The 16,863-nt window shown below is 44.3% G+C and overlaps 1 protein-coding gene and 1 pseudogene across 6 annotated transcripts in view; one reads left to right on the forward strand and one right to left on the reverse strand.

Moving 5' to 3' along the window:
• Positions 1 to 16,863, reverse strand: part of LOC147881701 (uncharacterized) — a 76,329-nt gene that overhangs the window by 36,730 nt on the left and 22,736 nt on the right. The window lies entirely within an intron of this gene.
• LOC147881702 (uncharacterized) lies at positions 4,882 to 9,277 on the forward strand (annotated as a pseudogene).

The raw sequence follows: 16,863 nt of genomic DNA on the forward strand, positions 1-16,863 counted from the left end.
TGACTGGACAGTTGAGGTGGCACTGCTGAGGTGGCACAAATGATGATGTCAGTAAGGTGACATGGCAATGATGACGTGTCTTGATGATGTGGTAGGATGACGTGGCTGATGATGTGGTAGGATGACGTGGTAGATAAGCTGAGGGTTGATGACGTGGCAGCCTGATGGGGCTACTGATGTGGCAAGCGTGGGAGACTGCTGACGTGGCACTTGATTCATATTTAGTGCTCACTTTATATGGAGGGAGCTATTCATAGCATTGTGCTATCTATAGCTCAATCAAGTATCAAGCCTACAAGCTCTTTGGTCTACATGTGAATACTTTCATTTTGTTAATTGCTCTTGCTATTTCATTTCCATTGCATTATGTCTCTCTTTGAGTATTATTATCTCTCTCCCTAGCCTACCCTCTCTTCTTTTGTTTTTGTGCAAAAAGAGACTTCTATTAAGTATTAAAGAAAACCGTTAGAGCAAGCTCCATACGGAATACACCATGCAATGCATGAAAAGCTCAAAAGACAAAAAGAAAGGATTGGGGCTGAAAGTGCCATCTCAATCTTGTAGAACCCTCCGACAAAAAGGGAGAACCCCTCCAAACTCGTAGGAATACAGTCCTCCTAGAAGAGGCTGCCCGTGAAAGGCCTTGCATGCTAGCCCAAATGGCTATCAAAGTATGAACTGTGTCAGTCCAAATACCCGTGAACACCTGGGAAGGGTGTATCTGGGTGCCATCCAGGGCCTCTGTACATTTGGCTCTCCAAATGTGCCAAGAGGAAATGCTAGCCAGAATCTCCTAGGAAGTGTCCACTGAAGCATGAGAAGCTCTGAAGGGTGTAAATGGTACAACCTGAAGAGAGCAGTTCTCTATCACTTGCCTGCGGAACAAGAGTGCCCAAGAAGAGGGCAAGTAGGGTCAGCCCCAAATCGTGATCTCCACAAGTTCACTACAATCCCTCCATGAATAGAAAGCCAAAAGAAAAGAGTGATCTTTCTATTTTTTAGGGATTTCTAGAGCCTCCTTCAGAAGTTCCTATGCAAATCTTTGGTGATGAAGAAGCTGTCCCAATGGGGGGCTCTGGAGGGAATCCAACCCCTACTGCTCAACTGAAATCTCCTGGCATTACCAACCTTGAACAAAAGAAGGGAATCCCCCTCTCTCGGTGTCCATGATCTATCCACTCCCACTCTCCAGGGTCCCACTGTAAGCACCTCATAGGTGCACCTCCATATAACCACAATCTCCAGGATCCCAAGGCCAAGAGCAGAGGGTCGGGGTCTAAATACCACTGCAAGCCCGCTCCATGATCCACAAAGCCAGCAATCATGATAGGCTGAAAGGCAACCTCTAGAAGAATATCATCCGTGGATCTAGAAAGTAGACCCCCATCCCCAACGTCAAAGACAAGTGCATCCTCCCCAACACCTCGAAGAGCGATCATCTGAAGAGGAACTGTTGTCCTCGAGAAAGCTCCCATCCAAGTGGCATAAGTAATAGGCATATCAATTGTCCAGTCCACCGGGATAACTGCATCTATCTGTTGAATCCTGCGTGCTACCCCTCTGAGGTGACTAACACTATAGTCTCTGATCCTCACTCTCTGATCCTCACGTAGCTTGATAAATGCTTTCCAAGTGCCTACTGTGAAGGCGGGGCCTCTCCCCCATCTAGACCACTACATGTAATGCGAAGTGCCCAGTGGTCTGCCATGCTCATCAAGAATACTGTCATTCCAAATGACCGGCTGCCTATCAATCTCTTTGAGTTTAGAGGGCGGAACCCTGCGAAGTGTATTCCTGAAGCTGCCCCAAGCTTTCAGGATGGTAGCCATGAGAGGAGATGCAGGAGATTTGAGAGGGGCAAGTAAAAATCCAGCGAGGGCTGTCCACCCAATCATCTCCCAAGATAGGTGTGCAAGCCTGAATGCGTCCAAAAAAGAAGTCCTTCCAAGGTTCCTGCCCAGGCATGAGACCCCTCACCACCACCTTACAAAGCAATGCCCTGCATTGCAGGTCCGGATCAATGATATTAAGGCTCCCTTCACATGTAGGGAGAATAATGGTCTCCCAGGCCACCCTCGCTGCAACATCTATTGTGCCATCGAGTCCACTCCATAAAAAATTTCTGATTGGTCTAATGAGCTGAGTGATGCACTCTCTAGACCGGCACCAGCATGAACACACAAACCAGGCGGTGGCCAAGAGAACCTGGTTCACTACCACAACTCTAGATGCAAGGTCAAGTTTGGCTGACCTCCAGAAGAGAAGCTTTTTCCTTATATTCTCCAGTACTGGTGTAAATTGCTGTGCTGGAGAGATGCTCAACCCTACCTGGCATCCCAGATATCTAACAGGAACACCCCTCTGAATCCAAGAGAAGCCAATGTCAACTCCCCAGCCTGGAGTGTGCTCATCGCAGATCCAAAAGCCAAAGGATTTATCCCAGTTAATGTTTGCTCCTGTAGCTGAGCAAAAGATATCCAAGGCTGTCCGGAAAGCATCCAGTGACTACGAGGAGGCCTCAATAAAAATGGCAGTGTCATCAGCCAACTCACAATCCAAAAGCTCCTGCTCCTGTCTCAAGGGCAATCTCAGCCCTGAGATCTAAGAAAGATACTCATTGCTTCAGCCACAAAAATAAAAAAGAAGGGGGCTAAAGGGCATCCCTAAGGGACTGATCTGGAAATTTGAAACCTGTCACCCCTTACCCCTCCAATCAAAACTTGGCTGTGGGCTGATTTGTATAAGGAGGCTACCCCTCTAATCCATGCATCTGAAAATCCGAATCATAGAAGAGTGCCCTCAAGAAAACCCCAATCTACTCTGTCATAGGCTTTCTCAAAGTCCAAGAGTAGAATTGCTAGCCTCTGCTTGCTCTCTGCATAGCCCACTCTGAGGCTTCCCAAAAGGAAAAGATGTTATCAAATATGCTCCTACCATGCACAAAGCCTGTCTGAGTATCATGGATAAGGTCTGGAAGAAGGGGCTGCAATCTGATGCTGATTGCCTTGGCAAGAATTTTGGATAGAGTGCCCAAAAGAGTGATGGGTCTCCAATACAATTGCCACCTTTCGGGATAAGGTGTATTAGTCCCTCGGTAAGTGAGTGCATCTCACCCGAATCCCAAATGCCTTGCAGGGCTGAAGTAATATCATCACCTATCATATCCCAAAAGGCTATAAAAAAAGATGGAGTAAGACCATTTGAACCAGGGCACTTGCCCTTATAAAGGGCGGCGAGAGCAGTCTTGAATTCTGTGTGTTGGTAAATCGTGCATCAAGTGAGCATATCATCTCTGGTGTGACCACAACACAGGTAAACGCTGCCAAACCGCATCTCTAGTCACATCTCTGGCCTGTGTGTCAGAGTCTATAGAAAGAAGTGCATGACGGTATCTGTCACCACAATGTAAATATCCTAAGTCAAAGTACACTTGACCATTTATTTGATCATAATTAAAGATTTTTATATGTGTTAATTATGGTCAAAGAGTTATTTTAATGGTCAAAGGATTGACTACGGTCAAAGATACTTGACTCTAGTCAAGTAAACCTGACTACGGTCAGAGAGTGTTGACTTCGGTCAACAAGACTTGGCATGCGCCAAGAGGGTTAACCTCGGTTAACCAAGATGTGCCAACTTCGGTTGGAGAGACTTGGCTATAATTAAGGCGCCTCGACCCTTGGTCAAAGCTCCTTAATTATAATCAAGAGTGTTGACTCCGGTCAACCAGAGAATAAATATATATTTTTATATTTGTTAGGTGTGCACATGTGTTCAGTGGGGACGCCCACCGTGACTAGAATTAGTCCACAGTGTGTTATTTGCATGCAAAGCGCTAACAATTAATGGGTGCCATGGTGGTGCGCTTTAATTAATTGTTGCAGGTACTAGGAAGGATTATTTTTCCTAAGCGTAACGGGAGCCTGACAAGCATCTAGGAGGCGGTTCGTGTGACCGAGAGCTCCAGAATGGCCCTTAGTGGCATGTAATAGGACTTAATCTAGATTTTAGACAAGTGGCATGTTGCCAATTTGAAATGAGCTTGAAGCTCTTGTAAAAAAGGGGATTTTTCACGTTTTAAAAAAGGAGAGAGTACCAGACAGCTCTACGCTGAACTTTTGTAACAGATTCTCTTCAAGTAATAAAATACCTTCGGGGGGGTCCAGCCTGACATGTTGTCCTGGGCCCTATTGTCTTTGTAGAGAGAGGGAGAGTGGAAAAGAAGTGTACTTGCTGATTATTACTAAGGAAGTTACGTTGGCAATTATGGCTATCTCTCAGAAGAGCGAGATGGGTAGCGGGTCGGTTTTATAGATTCCGTCTGGTTTTATTGGTATCAAAGCCTGGTTGCACAGCTTCATAAAGCTGTGACGATCAAGTACTAGTTGCGTCGAAAATTTCCAAAGAAGGGGTGCTATTATCGTACGCAGGGATGGATAGACGAGAACTCGGAAGAACTGAGAGTGCATTTTTCTTTTGAAATTTCCCGTGCTCATTGACCACGTAGTTCACAGAGAAACCCGAAGCCCAAGTCGAGGGAGCCCGTATCTAGGAGCAAAGGAAGATGGAGCAACGACGTATGAGACCTGCTGGTGGGCTGGATTAAAATCTCAAACCATCGTCGTGCTTCACTGACGTAATAGCACGCAAGTGCTTAGGCGTGACGTTTGAAGCGGGGTGCGAGGTGCTGGCGAAAGTGAAGCCTCTGTCCAAAAGAACGCGATGCCTTGTGCGTCTTCTTTGTCATGACGTAGATTCGTCATATATGGTCAGGCGTGGAGAAGGTGCGAAGGAGCGGCGGGTCATGCTATCGTTCTAATTTGGCCAGTGGACGGAAAGCTTTGCTAGTCCCGTGACGCTGTGTGCACGCGATGCTTGGCGATGCCCTCTACGCTAAAGCTTCACGAAATTGCTAAGGTGACGCAACGTCCACGTGGATGCTGACGTGGCCAGGGTGCCAGCTAGGTGTACACGTGGCAGATGAGCAGTGGGCTTGATGACGTGGCAGTCCATGCTGGCAGACAGCTCAGCAGATGACGTGGCAGCCAGTTGGCATGCACGTGCAGATGCTGACGTGGCAGTACACGTGGCAGACAGCGCAGTAGATGACGTGGCAAGACACGTGGTAGGCTGATGTGGCAAACTAGTGGTTAGATTTACTTTGGTTAGTTAACTCTGGTCAAAGGTCTAGACCAGTCTGGTCACTGTAACCAGACTGTGACCAGTCCAGTTAGTCCACTTGCAAACTAACCAGACCAAAACCAGTCAGTCTGGTTAGAGTAACTAGCCAGTTACTCCATCTGGTTACTGTTCTTTTCCAAAAAAAAAAAAAAAAAAGAGAAGAACAGTTGCAGAGACTGTTTCTACTAGCACTTTTCACCTGCCTGTCAGACTTTTACTGTCTGGAAAGCAGCAGAAAAACAGAGAAAACAGAGAAAACAGAGAAAGTAGATTTCTACTGTCAGAAAAGCAGCAGAAAAGCAGAGAAATCAGAGATTTGCAGAAAAGAGGTATGCATGCCTTTGAGCAGTGAAAAGAGGGAAAAACAGATGCCTTTTGAAGCCATCTGCAGCAGCCAGAAAAGGGCAATATGGTGTTGATGCTTTGGCAACTGTGTGGGTTTATGCCTTGAATTGATAGCCAATACTAGCATAGATTGTGAATGCAAAACACCTCTTGTTGAGGTATTTTTCTGTTGGAAAAGCAAAGGTAATTGTGCATCAGTTACCTACACGGTGTGAGAAATTTGCAGATCCCAGAATATGGATCAATCACCTATCCAGTGGGATTCACAAGATAGGGATGTACATCCAAGACAGAGAAGTGTGCCGCAAACTCAACAAGAATTTGAACAGATGGTACGCACTCGTATACAAGAGATGGAAATCTCAAAAGGGATCCAAGGGCTCAGCATTTGTTTCAAGCAGAAGCTATGCCTAATGCAGTATATGACGTGCCAATGCCAGAGGCACACTCTCGTGTACAGCCTGAGAAAGAGAGATCTCATAGGGGACGGTCCCATAGCAAAAAGAGATCGAGGCATCATCACCGATCTCCTAGTCCATCACCGTCTACCTCGAGTTCGACTTTTGTATCTTCTTCTTCCTTATCAAATAAACCATCCAGGAAAAGAAGAAAACACAAGAAGTCTAGGAAGAGAAAGTCTTCCAAAGAGACCAAGGAATTTAAAGAGGGAGGAAAATCTGTCAAGTTTATGACCATTGTGAAAATCTGTCAAGTTTACGACCTACAATGGACAGTATGGTCATACAGACAAAGCATTGCAGTTCATCAGACAGTTTGATGCTGCATTCGGTACAGAAAAATTTTCAGAATCCTCCAAGTTAAGAATGGTCAGTTTGCACTTGACAGCAACAGCTAGTGCATGGTGGAGTGCACAGACCACAGAGGGGTCAGCCCCAAGGAAGTGGAAGGACTTCAAGAAAGCCTTCTACCAGCAGTTTATGCCTAAACAGTTTAGAGACCATGTTCTTCAAGATTGGGACAGCTTGCATATGGATGCAAGAGATACATTGGATGTGTACAACCAAAAGTTTTGGGATGCTTATTTGCAGGTTGCACCTTTCAAAAAGATCTCCAAAGGCACCCAAATGAGAAAGTACAGAGCAGGTCTCACTCCAAAAATTCAGGCAATAGTGAATGCTTTGGGGGCAAAGAACATTCAAGACCTTATGCATTCAGCTTCAGTAGCGAGTCTTGTGCCGCTACAAGATCCATCTACAGTGCCATCCTTGCATGCAGGACGTGCTGATAAAAAGAAAACTGATTTTTCAAAATCAGAAAAGAAAGAGTACCCCAAGGCTGAAAAGAAAGGGTTTCAGCCTCAGAAGCCGAGGGGTACTCAGTTTTCAAAGACTTATAAGGGCAAATCTCTATTCACCCCTGAACAGATAGCGGAATTCCGTAGAGATGGAAAATGCTTCAGGTGCGGCAAAGAGGGGCATGTGGTTGCCCAATGCCCAGAAAAGCCTTCAACTTCGAAGGGAAAAGAGGCAGAGAAGCCACGAGGACCGCAAAAGCCAATGGCGGGGGGAATTCCTGACATACTGGGTCATGTTTCGGACCCAGAAGAACGAGAATTGCTGCTATCATGGGGCAAAGGTAGAGACCAACAAGCGCTAATTTTATTTCATCCAGGGGCTACTGATAATTTCATATCAGAGGATCTAGCCCTGAGGCTGGGAATAAAGACGGAGGAATTAGGCAGGGCTTTGGATGCCGATTAGATGTTCTGTGGGAATCCTGTGCCAGTTACTCCCTTAATAGGGAAGCTCCGTCTTCATGTTCAGAATTATGTGGATCAGGAAGACTTCTTCATTTCTCCACTGAAACATTATGATGTAGTCTTGGGCATGCCTTGGTTTCATCACAAGGCAGTGAAGTTGACTCTTCCTGAAAGAGTGCTGGAGTTTGTGCATAGGGGGAAAAATCAGCGTTTAATTGCCAGGAATAAAGGGGAGACTATCCCCATTGTATCAGATGTTACATGTGGTAAAGCAATAAAGTTTGCAATTTCTGCGTACATGGTTTTTGTAAAAGAAAAAGAGAATGATATGCATGCTGAAATGAATGATGAAGACAAAGATAAGTTTCAGTTTCTTATATACAAGATAAGACGAAACAAATGAGCTCAGTATGGGTCAATTATGACCTTAGAGTACATCAGTAGATAGTCCAAGCTGTTAGGAACCCGTGGGTGCAATCAGAATTGAATTCTGACAACTTTGAAATTTTAGGGTTTTTGGGAGTGACACGTGGCAGCTGAGACGTGGAATCAGACTGCCACATGGAATCTGAGCTGGCAGGTCAGTCCACCTGTCCCACACATGTGGCAACATGCATGGCAGGGCATGCAGGCCAAGTGTCTGGCCCCAAATCTGGTAGATTTGGGGCAGGTTGTGGGCTGTCCTCTCTGGAACTGCAGCCCACCAAAAATCTGGGACAAGTGTCCACCTTCCACTCTGGGCCTTAAGGGGGGGGGCTGAGCCTATAAAAGAAGGCCTCTCCCCTTCACTCCCTACATGAAAAAATTCGTCACTTTTCTTCTCCCTCCTTTTGGTTGATGCAGCAGAACCTCTCCAGCTCCTTGGGTGCAGCCAGCTTCTCCCCAGGCCATTCTCTCACCTCAGCAGCACGTTCTCTCTCTACAGCAACACACTCTCTCTCTACAGTTCCAGCCCCTCCTCTCCGAAAATCTGCCCCCTCTCAGCTCTTCTGGAACAGCAGCAGCATCCTCTCTCCTTCTCCTAGCCTGGAGTAGCCACAGCCCCTTTCTCTCTCTCCTGCTGCAGTATTTCTCTCTCTACTGCAGAATTTCTCTCTCTACTGTTCCAGCTCCTTCCCCTTGCAGAAATCTGCCTTTCTCTGCACCTCTGGAACAGCAGTAGCTCCTCTCTTACATCCCCTCCCTTGGGATCAGCATTGCCACTCTCTCTATACACTTATCACTCCATAAAGGCTCTCTCTCTCTAGCCTACAGGCTGTTTTTCTGAGCTGTTCTCATTCCAGCCCCATTTCCACACTCTCCTCACCCAAGGGAGCTTCAGAGGCATCAAGGACTTCATCTACAAAAGGGTCAAGTCACGAAGGGAGTCTGTATTGTCAAGTTTGTCTCATTTACAGCACTATTTCATGTTGTCTCTACTATCTTTCTAGAAACTAGTGCTTGCCTCTAATGTTGCATGTAACCTTAACCAACCCTATTTCTTCAGGAGGGTTGGCTTAAGTTGTGCCACGTGTCATTTCCTAAGGGGTGAGAACCTTGGAAATGGAAAGAAAAAGATGCATAGAGATCTGATACGACAGTGACAATGGAGATAGCGATGGCGACAAAAGTTGAGGCTCCGTTACGTGCTGGAGTCACAGGAGCTTTGGGAGGCGCATCGCAGCTGGAGTTGAACGAGAAGCTTGGGTGGCCGGTATGTCATTTGGAGCTGCGGGCTAGTAGAGAAGCGCATACGTGCCTTGCTTGGCTGGAGTCACCAGGCCTCCTTATACGATCTTGACGGTATAAGCTCTAAGAGATCATTTGGCTATGAATCTCCAGGGGAGCAGCTCGTGGACGCTATAGGTGTGGTCGTTGCTTTGTAGAAGCGGCTCTGCAGTAGAGGGGCAGTTCAGACAGCTGGGTGGAGCGAAGGCTCGTTGCCTCGTTTGCCGCTACGGTTTTATAGATGCAGTAGAGCTACCAGTTGAGGCTGATGGCGAGGAGCTGTTGTCATGTCCCATGAGGCAGTCGTTGCTGGAGCGGCTGTAGCTCGTGGCAGTTGTGGTTGTAGCTAGTGCTTGAAGCTATGGAGTTAGATGGTCATTGAAGGTGCCCCCTGGTCGGCGTAAAAGATGAACGACAATTGTTGCGCTGCTTGTCGTCGTTGGAGGGATAGATGCAAGTCGCCTTGTTGGCTACAGCTGCTTTACCCACTTTGGGAATGGCTATTGCCATTGTGGTTCTGCAGGCTCTTCTTCATCTTCTTTGTCTTGAATCCTCCCAAGCACCGTTGGGGGAGTTCGGTCTACTGTTGGTGGCGGTACTAGATGCATATCTTGGTCATGGTTGTCTGGGAAGTAAGCATCCTCCTCCAATTGATGCGGCTATTCTGAGAAGACCACATCGCGACTTATAATTACCTTCTTGGTAACAGGGTTATAGAGACGATAACCCTTCGCCTCTTCACTATAGCCCAAGAAAATACACTTCCGGCTCTTCAGTTCCCATTTGGTCCTGGTAGCAGTCAAGGACCCCGTTTGGAAGAGCTGCCATGGCTCGTGGAGATTCAAAGCATGCAAAAGGTTCATTGATGAAGCTTGGCTGCCGGTCGTTCGTTGCTTGTTGAAGGGTGTCTTTGCAAGTTAGCTTTTTGAAAGAGTTGGCTCGGCTAGGCACTATGCTTGGTTCTTTGAGGGAGTCCTTGCAGGAGCTATGGAAAGCCAAGGAGCAAGTCGTGTAGTCCTACCGAGAGTGGCTTTCCCTCAAGTATCTATATCTCTTTCAATGGACCTAGAGTCTCTCTCACTCACAATAGATCAATGGATTTCTTTCACAATAGATCTCTTAATGAACCTAATCTCTCTCTCTCTCACCTCAAGAAGGTCTCTCTTGCTCTTTCTCACACAAGAACAATCGAAATGAATAGAAACCTATGAACGAACATTCTCTTAAATGAATCGACGGAAATTCCTCTCAAATGGATGGAAATTTTCTATCAAAGAATGGATGAAGATCTCTCACCGGAAGTGGACTCTCGCGGAGAACACTCAAGAGAACTCTCGATCTCTCAATCTCACAATCTCTCTCGCGCTCTTGGATCGCAATGCCTCAGCGGAAGGCAAGGGAGCTCTGATACCATGACAAAATATGAAGAGCGGAGAGGAGAAGAGTGGAGATGAGGAGAGAGGGCACAGCTAGAGAGCACACCACAAATGACTAATTGAGAGCTGCGTAATCATCAGCTCTATGCCATAGCAAGAAGAGTGAAATTTTCCTTGAAGAGATCCATTATCTAGGGCATATAATTTCCAAGAATGGAATTTAGATGGATCCTGCTAAGATTCAAGCCATTCAGGAATGGCCTGAGCCAAAAAGTGTTCATGAAGTATGCAGCTTCTTGGGCCTCTATTCCTATTATACAAGATTTATCAGGCACTTTATAGACATAGCTGCTCCACTACATGATTTGATCAAGAAGAATGCAGCTTTCAAATGGGGTGAGCCACGAAAGACAGCATTCAGTACAGTCAAAGGGAATTGACTACAGAGCCAATTCTTGTAGTCCTTGACTTGTACAAACCCTTTGATGTGGATTGTGATGCTTGCAAAGAATGTGTTGGGGCTGCACGCCATTAGAATGATCATGTAGTGGCTTATAAAAGTTGGAGACTATGAGATGCTGAAAGGTACATGGGAATCTATGAAAAAAAGAGTTGCTAGCTACAATAGACATGGAAGCACTATCTCTTGGGTGCAGATTTTACTGGTAAGATTGACCACCAAAGTTTGAGATACTTCCTAACACAGACTAAGCTCTCAGAGAAAGCATATGAAATGGGCAAATATGCTATCAATGTACCATTTTCACATTGTCAATACATCGGGAGCTCAAAATAGAGTGGTTGATGCCTTGTCTCGAAGACCCTAGGCTAATAATGTGACCATTGCTTACCACAAGGAGCTCGAAGAGATGAGGGAGCATGTCAGTGATGCAGCAAGGAGGGGCAGTCGACAAGTCAGTATTCCATGAAAGATGCTTATTTAATGAAAGATGACTCCCTATGCATCACCCGATATATGAGGTAGAAGATTTTGGAGGAATGTCATGCACGTCCTTATGCTAGGCATAGAGGAATTGCAGCTACTGATCAAGCTTTGGAGTAGTATTTTTATTGGCCAGCCATGCGTAAGAATATACACAAGTTTGTTACAGAACGCCTCACTTGTCACAAAGTCAAGAGATGGAAAGCACCTGCCTCAAGTACCATGGGAAAGCATAGCAATGGACGTTATCTTTAATTTGCCACGATCAAAGACTAAAAATGATAGGATATGGACTACTAATAGACAAATTCAGCAAGCAAGCCCATTTCATTCCAGTATGGAAGACGATCAGACCACATGGCCAAAGTTTCCCCAGCTCAAATCTTCAAGTACCACAGTATGCCTAAGTCCATTGTTAGTGACTGAGACCCCAAAATGACCAACCTATTCTAGAGAGTCTTATTTGATAATATGGGAGCGAACCTGAACTTTTCTCCTTCTTTCCATCCCAGATAGATGGTCAAAGTGAAGTAGCTGAAATGCTACATGGCCAATCAAAAGTCAGATTGGGAAAAATACCTTCCGCTTGTGGAGTTTGCATACAATAATAAAGTTCATACCTCCATAGGTAAAGCCCTGTTTGAGGTCATTTATGGAAAGGTGATTCTACAACCAATCGTAAGGACCAAAGATGAAATTTTTGCAACTGATTAGTATGTCAGAGATCTCTAGACAGCATTCAGCCAAGTGTGGACAGCAATTGAGAGATCTCAAGAGAAACAAAAGAAAGTTGCAGATAAACATAGAAGACAGCTAGATCTCAAGAGAGGCGATTGGGTACTTTAAAAATTTGAGAAAGCCAGACTCCACAAGCTTAAGGGCAAAGAGAAAGTGTATCCCAAGCTGTCTACTGGGTACTATGGCCCCTTCCAGGTCAAAGATGAAATCAATGAAGTGGCATACAGATTGTAGTTGCCAGAGCATTGGAAGATTCATAATGCCTTTCATGTGAGTCTTCTGAAGAAATATCAAGGGCCGGAGCCTACAAAACCTATAATGGAAGATCCACCAGACGTTGTAGGAGAACCTTCAGCTAGAGCCGATTGTGTATCATACGGTACGCAAGGGATCTCAGGGCAATATATTTCATAGGTACCTTGTCAAGTTCAAAAATTATTCGGCATTGAATGCCAAGAGGATGGATGAAGACATGTTGTCTCATTATCCACAAGTTTTGGATATTTACAAAGAAGCTTTTCAATTGAGGTCAAATGATTAGAAGACGGGGAGATGTCATCAAGTTGTAAATACTCCAAGTAAAATATAGAGTTGACCTTTTATTTGATCATAGTAAGAATTCCTTATTTATTATTATGGTCAATGAATTTTTTTCAATTGGTCAAAGCATTTACTTCAGTCAAAGACACTTGACTTCGGTCAAGAAGGCTTGACTTCTATTAGGGAGACTTGTTTAGGCCAAGAGGGTTGAATTTAGTCAACCAAGATATTCCAACCTCGGTTGGATAGATTTGATTATAATTAAGGTGCCTTGACTATTGGTCAAAGCCACTTAATTAGTCAAAGAGGGTTGACCTTGGTCAACAACAAAAATTAATGTATGTCCATGCGCATTGGTTCGCTTGGTGGGGATGCTCATAGAACTAGGATTACTCTAGAGTTTATTTTTGCATGCAAAAGCAAACAATTATGGGTGCCATGGTGGTGTGCTTAAATTATTGCACGTACCAAGAGGGGTAAAAATGCCCTATAGTTACTGTCAAAAGAAAAAAAAAAAAAGAAGACAGTTTCAGAGACTGTTTCTGCCAATAGTTTTCACCTACCTGAGAGAGTATTTACTGTCAGAAAAAGCAGAAACCAGAGAAAATCAGAGATTTGCAGAAAAAGAGTATGCATGCCTTTGAGCACTGAAAAGAGGAAAAAACAGATGCTTTTTGAAGTCATTTGCAGCAGCCAGAAAAGGGGCATACAGCTTTGAGTTTATGCCTTGAGTTGACAGCCCGGCATTGGCACAAGTTGTGAATGCAAGCCACCTCTTGTTGAGGTAATTTTCTCTTTGAAAAGCAAAGGCTGCGTGCATCGGTTGCATACACAGTGTGTGTGAGAAACTTGCAGATCTCAGACAAATTGTAGGAGAATGGCTCAATCACCTATCCAGTGGGATTCACAAGATAGGGATGCACATCCAAGACAGAGAAGTGTGTAGCAAACTCAGCAAGAATTTGAGCAGATGGTACGCATTCGTATGCAGGAGATGGAAAAACTCAATAGGGATCCAAGAGCTCAGCATCTATTTCAAGCATAAACTATGCCTGATGTAGCTTATGATGTGCCAATGCCAGAGGCACACTCTCGTGTACAGCCCGAGAGAGAGGGATCTCTTAGGGGACGGTATCATAGCAGGAAGAGATCAAGGCATCATCATCGATCTCCAAGCCCTTCACCGTCTACCTCAAGCTCAACTTCTGTATCTTCTTCTTCATCAGATAAACCATCTAGGAAAAGAAGGAAACACAAGAAGTCTAGGAAGAGCAAGCCTTCCGAGACCAAGGAATTCAAAGATGGAGGTAAATCTGTCAAGTTTATGATCTATGATGGACAATATGGTCATACAAACAAAGCGTTGCAGTTCATTAGGCAATTTGATGTTGCATTTGGTAACAGAAAACTTCTCAGAATCCTCCAAGTTGAGAATGGTCAGCTTGCACTTGTTGACAGCGACAGCTAGTGCATGGTGGAGTGCACAGACCATAGATGGGTCAGCCCCAAAGAGGTGGAAGGGCTTCAAGAAAGCCTTCTACCAGCAGTTCATGCTTAAAAAGTTTAGAGATCATGTTCTTCACGATTGGGATAGTTTACATATGGATGCAGGAGATACAATGGATGTGTACAATCAAAAGTTTTGGGATGCTTATTTGCAGGTTGCACCCTTCAAAAAGATCTCCAAAAGAACCCAAATGAGAAAGTATAGAGCAGGTCTCAGTTCAAAAATTCAAGTAGTGGTGAATGCTTTGAGGGCAAAGAGCAATCAAGACATTATGCATTCAGCTTCAGTAGCTAGTCTCGTGCAGATACAAGATCTAGCCACAGTGCCATCCTTGCATGCAGGAGGTACTGAAAGGAAGAAACCTGATTTTTCAAAATCAGAAAAGAAAGAGTAACCCAAGGGTGAGAAGACAAGGTTTCAGCCTCAGAAGTCGAGGGGCACTCATCTTTCAAAGTCATATAAAGGCAAATCCACATTCACTCTTGAACAGATAGCTGAATTCCGCAGAGATGGGAAATGCTTTAGATGTGGGAAAGAGGGGCATATGGCTGCCTAGTGTCCTGAGAAGCCTTCGGGTTCTAAGGAGCAAAAAAAGCCAAAAGTACCACCAAGGCCAATGGTGGGAGCAGTCCCAGATGTTTTGGGTAGTACCTCAAACCCAAAGGAAAAAGAGCTTTTGCTATCATGGGGAAAGGTAAGAGATCAGAAAGCATTAATCCTATTTGATCCAGGGTCTACAAACAATTTCATATCCGAAGATTTAGCCCTGAGATTAGGGATTAAAACTGAAGAGCTAGGCAGAGCTCTTGATGCTGATCAAATGTTCCATGGGAATCCAGTGCAAGTTACTCCTTTGATTGGAAAGCTTCGTGTCCATGTGCAGAGTTATATAGATCATGAGGACTTCTTAATTTCTCCCCTCAAGCAGCATGATGTTGTACTTGGTATACCATGGTTCCATTGAAAGGAAGTAAAGATAGAATACCCTAAGAGGGTGCTGAGTTTTATCCATAGGGGGAAAAACTAGTGTTTAGTTGCCAGGAATAAAGGGGCAACTATCCCCATTGTATCTAATGTTACATGTGATAAAAGCAGTAAAGTTTGCAATTTCTGTGTACATGGTTTTTGTAAAAGAAAAAGAAAATGATATGCATGCTGAAATAACTGATATAGACAAAGATAAATTTCAGTTTCTTGTGAACTTTAAAGATTTTTTTTCAGATGCTTTGCCAGGGGAGTTACCCCCAGAGAGACCACAAAATCATCAGATAGAGGTAGTGCCTGGTAGTGAGCCACCAAATAGACCACCTTATAGAGTCAGTGCAACTCAGAGAGAGGAGATTATGGCTCAGGTGCAGGACTTGCTGTCCAAAGGGTTGATTTAGCCCAGTTCGTCTCCTTTTTGCTCACCAGTACTTTTAGTATAAAAGAAAGATGGTTCTTTTCGAATGTGCATTGATTACAATGCATTGAATAAGATGACCATCGAAAATAGATTTTCGATACCACGCATAGATGATGTGCTTGACAAGCTCAGAGGAGCAACAGTTTTCAGTAGGATAGACTTGAAGAGTGGTTATCATCAAGTCTAAATACAACCACAAGATGTGCATAAGACAGCTTTTCGCACTACATTTGGGTTGTATGAATACCTAGTGATGCCTTTTGGGTTGACAAGCTCCAGCCACATTCAATAGAATGATGGATCGCATCTTCCGAAAGTACAGGCACTTCACGGCGGGTACTTTCTTTGATGATATCCTAGTCTTCTCAAAGATAGAAGAAGAGCACATTAAACATCTTGCTTTGGTGTTTCAAGAACTTCGAAAAAATCAACTTTTTGCCAATAGCATGAAAAGTGAATTCTTTTTGAAAGAGATTCATTAATATCCAAGAATGGGATACAGATGGATCCTGCAAAGATCCGAGCCATCCAAGAATGGCCTGAGTTGAAAACTGTGCATGAAGTCCTTAGTTTTTTGGACTTTGCTCCTATTACCAAAGATTCATCAGGCATTTTGTTGATATTACAGCTCCACTACATGACCTTACGAAGAAAAATGCAGCCTTCACATGGGGAATGTCACAGAAGAAAGCATTCAATACACTCAAGGAGAAGTTGACTACAGAACCTATTCTTGTACTCCCGGATCTTTATCAACCTTTTGATGTTGATTGTGATGCCTGTGGAGAGTGTGTTGGGGCTGCATTACATCAGAGTGTGTCTCCTTTTTACTCACCAGTACTTTTAGTACAAAAGAAAGATGGTTCTTTTCGAATGTGCATTGATTACTGTGCATTGAATAAGATGACCATCAAAAATAGATTTCCGATACCACGCATAGATGATGTGCTTGACCAGCTCAGAGGAGCAACAGCTTTCAGTAGGATAGACTTAAAGAGTGGTTATCATCGAGTCAGAATACGACCACAAGATGTGCATAAGACAGCTTTTCGCACTACATTTAAGTTGTATAAATACTTAGTGATGCCTTTTGGGTTGACAAATGCTCCAGCCACATTCAATAGAATGATGGATCACATCTTCCAAAAATACAGGCACTTCACGGGTACTTTCTTTGATGACATCCTAGTCTTCTCAAAGACAGAAGAAGAGCACATTAAACATCTTGCTTTGGTGTTTCAAGAACTTCGAAATCATCAACTTTTTGCCAATAGCAAGAAAAGTGAATTCTTTTTGGAAGAGATCCATTAATATCCAAGAATGGGATACAGATGGATTCTGCAAAGATCCGAGCCATCCAAGAATGGCCTGAGTTGAAAACTGTGCATGAAGTCCGTAGTT

Source organism: Dipteris shenzhenensis, chromosome 30 (assembly GCF_047967505.1).
Source record: "Dipteris shenzhenensis isolate YYH24624 ecotype China chromosome 30, Dip_SZ_1.0, whole genome shotgun sequence".
Taxonomy (NCBI): domain Eukaryota; kingdom Viridiplantae; phylum Streptophyta; class Polypodiopsida; order Gleicheniales; family Dipteridaceae; genus Dipteris; species Dipteris shenzhenensis.